Below are 11928 nucleotides of genomic sequence, written 5' to 3' on the forward strand. Positions count from 1 at the left end.
TGAGTTAACTCCATATTGTTTTCAACAGTGGTTGCACCAATCTGCATTCCCAACAACAGTGCACAAAGGTTCCCTTTTCTACATCCTCACCAACACTTGTTTGTTGATTTTTTGATGATAGCCATTCTGACAGGTGGGAGGTGATATCTTTTTAAAAATATATATATTTTATTGATTTTTTATAGAGAGGAAGGGAGAGGGATAGAGAGTTAGAAACATTGATGAGAGAGAAACATTGATCAGCTGCCTCTTGCACACTCCCTACTGGGTATGTGCCCACAACCAAGGTACATGCCCTTGACTGGAATTGAACCTGGGACCCTTGAGTCCGCAGGCCCACGCTCTATCCACTGAGCCAAACTGGTCAGGGCTAGGTGATACCTTACTGTGCTTTTAATTTGCATTTCTCTGATGATTAGTGACATTGAACATCTTTTCATATGGCTATTGGCCATCTGTATGTCCTCTTTGGAGAAGTATCTATTCAGGTCTTTTGCTCATTTTTAAATTGGATACTGTGTGTGAGTGTGTGTGTTTGAGTTGTTTTTTTTTTAAGTTCTTTGTGTATTGTGGATATTAACCCCATGTCAAAACTATTATTTGAAAATATTATCTCCAGTTTGGTTGGTTGTCTTTTTTGTTTTGTTGGCAGTTACTTTTTTTGTTGTGGAGAAGCTTCTTAGTTTGACATAGTTCCATATATTTATTTTTACCTTTACTTCCCGGGCCTTTGGGGTCAAATTCATAAAGTGTTCTCTATGAACAAGGTCCATAAATTTAATTCCTATGTTTTCTTCTATCTAATTCATTGTTTCAGATCTTATATTTAGCTCTTTGATCCATTTTGAATTAATTTTTGTATGTGGGGACAGTGAAACTGTAGTTTCATTCTTTTGCATGTGGCTTTTCAATTTTCCCAGCCTCATTTATTGGAGAAACTTTATTTTCTCCATTATGTATTTTTGGCACCTTTGTAAAAATATTATTTGCTCATATGCATGTCGTTTTTTTCCTGGGCTCTCAATTCTATTTCATTGCTCTGTGTTTGTTTGTTTTTCAACACCATGCTGTTTTGATTATTGTAGTTATGTAAAGTGATACCTCCAGCTTAATTCTTTTTTCCCCCTCAGAATTGCTTTGGCTATTCTGGGTCTTTTGGGGTTCCATATAAATCTGGTGATTTTTTGTTCAATTTCTCTAAAAAATGACATTGGGATTTTGATGGGGATTGCATTAAATCTGTATATTGCTTTGAGTAATATAGCCATTTAAACTATGTTGATTCTTCCAACCCATGAACACAAAATACTTTTCATTTCATTGTCTTTTCTATTTTTAAAAATGTTTTATCGATTTCAGGGAGAAAGGGAGAGAGAGAGACAGAAACATCAATGATGAGAGAGAACCATTGATAGGCTACCTACTGCAACCCCTTACTAAGGATCAAACCCGAAACCTGTCATGTGCCCCAACCAGGAATAGTACCATGATTTGGTTCATGGGTTGATGCTCAATCACTGAGCCACACTGGCTCGGCTCATTGTATTTTTTAAAATCTGTGTTAATAATGCTTTGTAGTTATCAGTATATAGTTCCTTCACATCCTTTGTTAAGTCTATTCTTAGGTATTTTACTCTTTAGGTTGTAATTGCAAAATAAATGTGTGTGTGTTTTTTTTTTCCTTTCAACCCCCCACCACCCCTGAAGTTCATTGTTAGTATTTAGGAAAGCAGTGGATTTTTTTTAAAAAAATCTATTAATTAAGGTATTACATGTGTACTTATTTCCCCATTACCTCCCCAACCACCTCCCCCCCCTCCATGCCCTTACCCCCCTGTTGTCTGTGTCCATTGGTTAGGCTTATATGCATGCATACAAGTCGTTTGGTTGATCTCTCCCCCTTACCCCACCCTCCCCTACCTTTCCTTAAGTTTGACATTCTGATCGATGTTTCTCTGTCTCTGGATCTGTTTTTGTTCATCAGTTTATGTTGTTCATTATTTTCCATAAATGAGTGAGATCATGTGATATTTATCTTTCTCTGCCTGGCTTATTTCACTTAGCATAATGCTCTCCATCTACATCCACGTTGTTGCAAATGATAAGAACTCCTTCTTTTTTACCGCAGTGTAGTATTCCATTGTGTAGATGTACCAAAGTTTTTTAATCCACTCATCTGCTGATGGGCACTTAGGCTGTTTCCAAATCTTAGCTATGGTGAATTGTGCTGCTATGAACATAGGGGTGCATATATCCTTTCTGATTGGTGTTTCTAGTTTCTTGGGATATATTCCAGGAAGTAGGATCACTAGGTCAAATGGGAGTTCCATTTTTAGTTTTTTGAGGAAACTCCATACTGTTCTCCACAGTGGCTGCACCAGTCTGCATTCCCACCAGCAGTGCACGAGGGTTCCTTTTTCTCCGAATCCTCACCAGCACTTGTCATTTATTGATTTATTGATGATAGTCATTCTGACAGGTGTGAGATGGTACCTCATTGTTGTTTTGATTTGCATCTCTTGGATGATTAGTGACTTTGAGCAGGTTTTCATATGTCTCTTGGCCTTCCTTCTGTCTTCTTTCAAAAAGTATCTATTTAGATCAGTTGCCCATTTTTTGATTGGGTTGTTTATCTTCCTTTTGTTAAGTTGTATGAGTTTCCTGTAAATGTTGAAGATTAAACCCTTATCGGTGATATCACTGGCAAATATGTTCTCCCATACAGTGGCCTTTCTTGTTGTTTTGTTGATTGTTTCCTTTGCTGTGCAAAAGCTTTTTATTTTAATGTAGTCCCATTTGTTTATTTTCTCTTTAGTTTCCATTGCCCTCGGAGTAGTATCAGTGAAGAAATTGCTTTGGCATATGTCTGAGATTTCTCTGCCTGTGGATTCCTCTAGTATTTTTATGGTTTCCCATCTTATGTTTAAGTCTTTGATCCATTTTGAGTTTATTTTTGTGTATGGTGTAAGTTGGTGGTCTAGTTTCATTTTTTTGCATGTATCTGTCCAATTTTCCCAGCACCATTTATTGAAAAGACTGTCTTGACTCCATTGTATGTTCATGCCTCCTTTGTCAAATATTAATTGAGCAAGTGGTTTGGGTCGATTTCTGGGTTCTCTGTTTTATTCCATTGATCTATATGTCTGTTCTTGTGCCAATACCAGGCTGTTTTGAGAACAGTGGCTTTGTAATACAGCTTGAAATCTGGTATTGAGATCCCACCTACTTTGTTCTTCTTTTGCAGGATCGCTGTGGCTATTCGGGGTCTTTTTTTTTTATTCCAGATGAATTTCTGGAAAGTTCGTTCTAGGTCTGTGAAATATGCCGTTGTTATTTTAATGGTGAGTGCATTGAATCTATAGATTGCTTTGGGTAGTATGGACATTTTAATGATGTTGATTCTACCAATCCATGAACACGGTATGTTCTTCCATCTGTTTATGTCTTCCTCTATCTCTTTTTTCAGTGTTCTGTAGTTTTCCATGTATATGTCTTTTACCTCCTTAGTTAAATTTATTCCTAGGTATCTTAATTTTTTTGTTGCGATGATAAATGGGATTGCTTTTTTAGTCTCTCTTTCTGTAATTTCACTATTGGTGTATAGAAATGCCATAGATTTTTTGGCATTCATTTTGTATCCTGCTACATTGCTGAATTCATTTATTAATTCTAATAACTTTTTGATGGAGTCTTTTGGGTTTTCAGTGTACAGTATCATGTCATCTGCAAATAAGGACAGTTTTACTTCTTCTTTTCCAATTTGGATGCATTTTATTTCTTCTTCTTGTCTGATTGCAATGGCTAGTACTTCCAGTACTATGTCGAACAGGAGTGGTGAGAGTGGGCATCCCTGTCTTGTTCCTGTTCTTAGGGGAAATGGTTTTAGTTTTTGCCCATTGAGTATGATGTTAGCTGTGGGTTTGTCATACATGGCTTTTATTATGTTGAGGTAAGATCCTCTATTCCCACCTTGCTGAGAGTTTTTATCAAGAAAGGGTGTTGGATTTTGTCAAATGCTTTTTCTGCATCAATTGATATGACTATGTGATTTTTATCTTTCAATTTGTTTATGTGATGTATCACGTTTATTGATTTGCAAATATTGTACCATCCTTGCATTCCTGGGATAAATCCTACTTGGTCATGGTGTATGATCTTTCTGATGTATTGCTGGATCTGATTTGCTAGAATTGATAACCTTGCTGGATAGAGTATTTGTGGATTCAGTTCCTTGTTTTGCATCACTTTGTAAATTTCCTTCCATTCTCTTCTGGCTGATGTGTTTCTGTTGAGAAATCATTTGATAATGTAATGTATGTAACTTTCTGTCTCTCTCTTTCAGCCTTTAAGATTCTCTCTTTGTCCTGAATATTTGCCATCATAATTATGATGTGTCTTGGTGTGGGTCTTTTTGGGTTCATCCTGTTTGGGACTCTCTGTGCTTGTGTGACCTTTTTCTTCACCACAACAGGGAAGTTTTCTGACATTATTTCTTCAAATAGGTCTTCTAACCCTTGTTCCTCTTCCTGTTGTTCTGGCACCCCTATTATTCATATGTTGCTTCGTTTCATGTTGTCCCATAGCTCCCTTAGGCTCTCCTCCTGTCTTTTACTTTTTTTGTTCAGTTGCAATTCAGTTTGGCTGTGTTTTGCTCCCTGTCTTCTAATTCACTAATTCGGTCCTCCACTTCTCCTAGTCCAGGGGTCCTCAAACTACGGCCTGCAGGCCACATGCAGCCTGCCGAGAACATTTATCCAGCCTGCTGGGTGTTTTTGCTGCCGCTGCCTGTCCTGCTTAGCAGCCAACTTGTCCCGGGCCCGCAGTGCGCATGTGTGGAATGTGTGCCGCACTCTCCGACTCCCCTCCTTTTCTCTGTCTCTCGACTCCTCCTCTTAGTCTCTGTTGTGATCGGACGAGTCACGAGCTTGGCTGTGCAGAGCTTGCTGCTGCCTGAGGACCAAGGTAAGAACAAGTTAGGATTTTTTTTTTTTAAGTTAGGAGGTCTATTTTTTTTTTTTTATTTTGCAGTTAGTAGGGCCTTTTTTTGCAGTTAAGGGGGGGCCTTTTTTTTCTGAAGTTAGGAGGTCTTTTTTTTTGCAGATGGGGGGCCTTTTTTAAGTTAGGAGAGCCTTTTTTTCAGTTAGGAGCCTTTATTTTAAAGTTGATTAGTTGCTTGGGGGTGGTTTTTAGGGGGGTTGCATCACAGTGATAATGCAAATAGTGCTCAGTGCTAATGCAAATTGTCAGCGCTCAGAGGTAATGCAAATAGTCAGTGCTCAGTGGTAATAATAATTGTAAGTGCTCAGTGTTAATGCAAATGGTCAGCGCTCAGTATTAATGCAAATTGTCAGTGGTCAGTGTTATCGCAAATGGTCAGCGGTCAGTGTTAATGCAAATGGTCAGTGCTCAGTGTTATCGCATGGGGGCCCCAAACTGGTAATCTGCCTAGGGCCCCATGGGAACTTAATCCGGCTCTGCAGACAGCCAAGGAGTAGGAAACCCAATTTAATTGACAGTAAGTGTATTTATATTTTGATTGCTATTCAGTTGTGTATGATGTTGTATGTTGTGTGCTGTGTAAGCCCCGGTTCACACTGTTGCAATCTCTGAGCAGTGTGAGTTCAGCCATATGCTTGTATGGCTGAACTCGCATTAGATTTGGAAGGACAAAGGCATATGTGCCTTCTTTTTTCCTGCAGTGGAATCTGATTGCATGGGTCTTCTCACCCATGCGATCAGATTCCTGTGCGAGTTCACAGATCGCAGTGCGGTTCACACAGGGTAGTGTGAACTGGAAAGGTGGTGGAGGAACCGGCTCTGTAATCATGCCGTTCCCACACCGCACCAGTGTGAGCCTGAGGTAAAAGCAGAGTTCCACCAATATGGGCACTGGTGAGGCTGAAGTGATGTGGACTGGCAAGGCTGCATTGATGGACACTGATCAGACTGCATTGATGGGAAGTGCAGTCTATATGTCTCTGTGTGGGCAAAGTTATTGCTGGTATATTGTTTTTGTAGCGCTATATATATATATATATATATATATATATATATATATATATATGTATTTTACTAATAGCAATTTGGAATCCCTAGGAAACAATGATATCAAGAGAAAAATTGACTCGGAGTGTAGGATATTCAAAGAACAATGGACTTATGATTACTTTTTCATGCAGTACAAGGAAAGAGCTGTGTGTTTGATATGCCAGAATATAGTGTCTGTGTTCGAAGAATGCAATTTGCGTCGACACTATCAAACTCAACATAAAGATAAATATGATTGTTTGGTCGGAGAAGTGAGAAAAGATAAAATATTAAAACTGAAAAATACATTGACAACTCAGCAAAATACTTTTGTGAAGCAGAAGCAGCTAAATATTTCATCACTGTGAGCAAGTTTTCAAGTTGCCAAGCTAATAGCGTGCACTGGCAGACCATTCGTGGAGGGAGAATTTGTTAAAGAATGCCTTCTTTCTGTTGCCAAAGAGATGTGTCCAGAGAAGGCCGATTTATTTAGTACAGTGAGTCTTTCAGGACCTACAATTACATGAAGGATTGAAGAAATGGGAGACAATTTGCATCAGCATTTGCAAAACTCTGCAAAAAAAGCTTTCCTATTTTTCTTTGGCACTCAATGAAAGTAATGATGTTCGTGATTCTGCACAACTTCTAATTTTTATTAGTGGGATGAATGACTATTTCGAAGTCACAGAAGAGCTTGCTGCACTGCAATGCATCAAAGGAACAACTAACTGTAGGAAAGGATTCTATGAAAAGGTTTGCCAAACTGTGAATGGTTTGGAGCTGGACTGGGCTAAACTAGCAGTGTGACAACTGATGGTGCTCCTAGCATGGTGGGGTCTAAGAAAGGAGTAATTGCTCGCATTAACCAAGAGATGGACAAACATAACCATTCTCATCCAATAGCCATACACTGCCTCATCCACCAACAAGCTCTGTGTAGTAAATCACTGAAGTGGGACTCTGTTATGAAAATTGTGGTATCTTGTGTTAACTTCATTAGAGCTAATGCACTAAACCACAGACAATTTCAGGAATTTCTGTCTGAGCTAAATGTTGCCTATGAAGATGTTCTGTACCACACAGAAGTCCATTGGCTGAGTTGAGGGAGAGTTTTGAAACATTTCTGACTTACTTCCACAGATTACAGCTTTTCTGCTTTCAAAAAACAAAGAAGTACCAGAGCTCAATGATGCAGAATGGAAATGGCACCTTGCCTTTCTGACAGATGTAACAGAGCTACTCAAGAGTTTCAATGTGCAACTTCAAGGAAAGGGGAAGCTCATCTGTGATATGCAATCACATGTGAAAGCATTTGAAGTAAAATTAGGACTCCTCATCAAACAAGTGAAGGAGGAAAATTTCTGCCATCTCCCCACAACTCAAAATCTGTTAGCGGAAAAACCATTGGTTGCATTCCCAAACAAAACATGTGTGGATTCACTGGAAAAGTTGCAAAAGGAGTTCCAATTTAGATTTAAAGAGCTTCATCTCCATGAACAGGACATACAGCTTTTCCGTAACCCATTTTCTATTGACATTGGAAATGTGGATACAATTTACCAAATGGAACTGGCTGAACTGCAGAATTGTGACTCTCTGAAAGATGCATTCAAGTCAAGCAGCCTTCCTAATTTCTATGCATCTCTCCCCTCTGAGACATATCCTAATTTCAGGAACCATGCACTCAAAATGGCAACCATCTTTGGCAGCACTTATGTCTGTGAACAGACTTCTTCCAGAATGAAACGTCTGAAATCTCCAACCAGATCTAGACTAACTGATGCACACTTGCATCACTTGTTACGACTAGCAGTGACAAATATGGAACTGGACATTGACCATCTCATTAGCCAAAAGCAGGCCCATAGTTCCCATTGAAATACTGGTAACTTTGTTGATTTAACTTTACTTGTTCTTCATTTTAAATATTGTATTTGTTCCTGTTTTGTTTTTTTACTTCAAAATAAGATATGTGCAGTGTGCATAGGAATTTGTTCATAGTTTTTTTTTTTTTTTTAAATATATTTTATTGATTTTTTACAGAGAGGAAGGAAGAGGGATAGATAGTCAGAAACATCGATGAGAGAGAAACATCGATCAGCTGCCTCCTGCACACCTCCTACTGGGGATGTGCCCGCAACCAAGTTACATGCCCTTGACCGGAATCGAACCCGGGACCTTTCAGTCCGCAGGCTGACGCTCTATCCACTGAGCCAAACCGGTTTTGGCCATAGTTTTTTTTTTTTTAAACTATAGTCCGGCCCTCCAATGGTCTGAGGAACAGTGAACTGGCCCCCTGTTTAAAAAGTTTGAGGACCCCTGGTTTAGAAGATTAAAACTGTTTATTAAGCCTTCTTCTTGTTTGTGTCTGGAATAATTACCTTAGAGCAATATTAGATTCTGGAAAACAGCATTCTCTTGTTGACTATGAGCCATCATGTAATTCTTTCCCCGTATCCTCCCCATTTTAGAAAAGTCTCCCCAGGTAGTCAGCAGGCTTAGTTTATAATCCTTTAGCCAATCAACTTTGACTTGCCCTACAAATGGAATCGAACAAGGCTCAGGTACTTACTCCAATGCCTGCTAAATTTGGGTTGGCTTAATAACTTCTCTAAGGGGAGTTCCAACACCAGATATTGAACTCAGATATATGAAGTCTTTATAGACTTCCTTGGAATTCCTTCTAGTGTCCCTAATCCCAGATAATACAAAACCTAGAAGATGATTCAAGCCTTATTCCTTTAGGAAACACATGGTAAATGATGCATGGAAATTGCTTTCCTTGCCTTTAACCTCTTGACCCTAGCTAATAATTATTAAAGGAAGAGGACCAGACTCCAAAACACTAACTGTGGCTAAAAATGTACCAAATTGTTAGATTAATACTATTTAGGTTCAAGGAACAATGATCAACTTGAATATTCTGAGCAAAACCAAAAATGCTTCATTTATATGCATGAAAAATAAACAACAGGTCCTAAAAGGAGTCTCTCCACCTTTAATGCCTAGACTGCACTTCCTGCCTCTCTCAGGAGTGGAACTTTGAACCAATCAGTCTGGAATTTCTTAGTCAGCACTAGTGACTGCTCCATAATACCCTCTACCTTCCATTAAGGGAAGACAGGAGAGGGTAAAAGTAGGTTTATAGTTGTTACACAAATAAATCATACAATAATTAATAAATAATAATACAAGAATAAACTCTGCTTTGCATATGCACAACTGTAAACTACTTTTTCCAGCTCCTGTATAAAGAGATATATGCCACAACTTCTGTAGCCACTCACCAATTGATAAACACTTAGGTTGCTTCTAGTATTGGCTATTGTAAATAATGCTGCTATGCATGTGGGGTACAAATATCTCTTTGATGAAGTATTTTCACTCCCCTGACTGGGCTGGGATTGGGGTGGGGCATGGCAGACCAGTCTCTATGGCTGTATTGCTCTTTGATAACTCAAATCAGACCAACCTGTTCCCCTCTGAGTTCCCCTGTCAGATAGCACCTTGTCTTGGGTCTACACATGAGCTAAATTCTACTACTTGAGCCCCACAAGCAGGAACTCGGACTGCCCAGATCCCAGTGCTGCCTGTTGCAATCTCTGCCCACTACTCCATCACAATCAGATTCTCACTGGTTAAGACCACAGATTCCCTGGCAATCCCCGTCGGGCAAGATTGGGGAGGAGCTCCACAATGGTGGGGGCACAGAAGGTCATCCCTGGGTCCAAGCTAATCACAAAGTCTATTTACTTATGATGAAACTGTGCCAAAGTATTGCTAAATAGAAAACAACTCCGCCCTTAGGTAAGAAGAGAATTTATTTGAAAGGATTATTGCAAGAGGAGAAAGGAAAGGGGGCTGTTATGATAGGGAGGGGGAACTATTTCAACATGGAGAACCCCAGACCATCTGAAAGGTCAAGCAGAAACGACTATTCTTTTGTAAAGAGGATTAAACCAGGTACATGGGTCTTCCCACTGCCAATTTCGGCCCAGGCTAAGTGTGGGTCAAAGTTCAGTTCTAAGCAGAGGATAGAAGTTTAAGTTTGGTTAAGTCCACTAACACTTTGCTAACACATCAGAACTTTGTTTTCATGGATTGGTGGCATTGAACAGTTAAGCTAACCATTTATAAGGTGTCAGAAACAGCTAGAGCTCTGCCAGAGCACTGTTGCTCTGAGTCCATATATACTTCTGAATTCTGCTCGACTATGCCAACTATCAAGGCAGGTTCCTTCTCAAACTCTGCCCATTGCCCTAACTGTTGGGTCCAAGCCCCTCTGCCAGGAGCTAGGCCTTCTGGGACACCAGGTCTTAGATGGAGAAGTCATGAGAAGTTGTGGGTATATAAGAATGAGTTTTATTGCAAGAACCAGTGGCCATATAGTCATCAGACAAAACAGTTCTTTACAGCAAAGTTCCATATAGGTCACCGCACACTGGCTGATAAACCAAATACATCTTTCCTACAAAAGCAGTAGCCTCTTCTGTGCCCACAGCTATTATCTGAGCAGCCACATGCTGCCCCTAGATTCACCGCTTCACACCGCAGCACCTGAGCTCTCTGCCTCAGCAGCTTCTCCAACCTCTCCAGCCTTACATAGTAGCTACATCATCTGTGCCTACCTCAGCTTCTCCAGCACACTCTAGCTGGTCATTACCATCCTATCTAATAAAAGAGTAATATGCAAATTAACCATCACTCTGCTACACCCACCAGCCACGCCCACCAGCCAATCAGGAGTGAATATGCAAATAAACCCAACCAAGATGGCTACCGCCACAGAGAGCAGGAGGGAGGCTTGGGTTTCCCTGGCAATGGAGGAAGCCAAGCTTTCCACCTGCCCTTGCTGGCCTAGGCCTCCACTCAAGGCTACAAAGTTTCAATGATAGAAGATACATAAACCCAAACAGAAATGGTGGCAGCCACGGAGCTGGAAAGAGCAGGAGGCTAGGGTTGTTCCTGGTGATGGAGGAAGCCAAGCTTTCTCCACACCCTGGCTGGCCCAGGCCTCTCTTAAGGCTGCAAAGTTTCAATTATAGAAGATAAATAAATCCCAACAGAAATGGCTACCGCCACGAAGCAAGCAGAAGGCTTGGCTCTGCTCCAGGCTACAAAGTTTTAATTATAGAAGATAAAGAAACCCCAGATACCAGGGCCTCCGCTTGGGTCACCAGGGGGTGTGGCCGGCCTGCAAACCACCACAGGCCACTCTCCCAGGCCGCCTCACGCCCCAAGGGAACCCTCACCCTGATCCAGGACATCCTTCAGGGCAAACCAGCTGGCCCCCACCCGTGCACCAGGCCTCTATCCTATCTAATAAAAGAGTAATATGCAGATTGACCATCACTCCAACACACAAGATGGCTGTTCCCATGTGGTCAAAGATGACTGCCCCCATGTGGACACAAGATGGCCACCACAAGATGGCCAGCAGGGGAGGGCAGTTGGAAGGGACCAGGCCTGCAAGGGAGGGTGGTTGTGGGCGATCAGGCCAGCAGGGGAGGGAAGTTGGGAGGGACCAGGCCTGCAAGGAGGGCAGTTGGGGGTGATCAAGCCTGCAGGGGAGGGCAGTTAGGGGTGACCAAGCTGGCAGGGGAGGGCAGTTAGGGGAAAAACAGGCTGGCAGGGGAGCAGTTAGGCATCAATCAGGCTGGCAGGGGAGTGGTTAGGGGGTGATCAGGCTGGCAGGCAGAAGCGGTTAGGGGCAATCAGGAAGGCAGGCAGGCGAGCAGTTGGGAGCCAGCAGTCCTGGATTGTGAGAGGGATGTCCGACTGCCCTTTTAGGCCCGATCCCACCGGCCTAAACAGGCAGTCGACGTCCCTCGAGGGGTCCCAGATTGGAGAGGGTGCATGCTGGGCTGAGGAACACCCCCTCCCCCCAGTGCACGAATTTCG

This window comes from Plecotus auritus (genome assembly GCF_963455305.1).
Source record: "Plecotus auritus genome assembly, chromosome: 9".
Taxonomy (NCBI): domain Eukaryota; kingdom Metazoa; phylum Chordata; class Mammalia; order Chiroptera; family Vespertilionidae; genus Plecotus; species Plecotus auritus.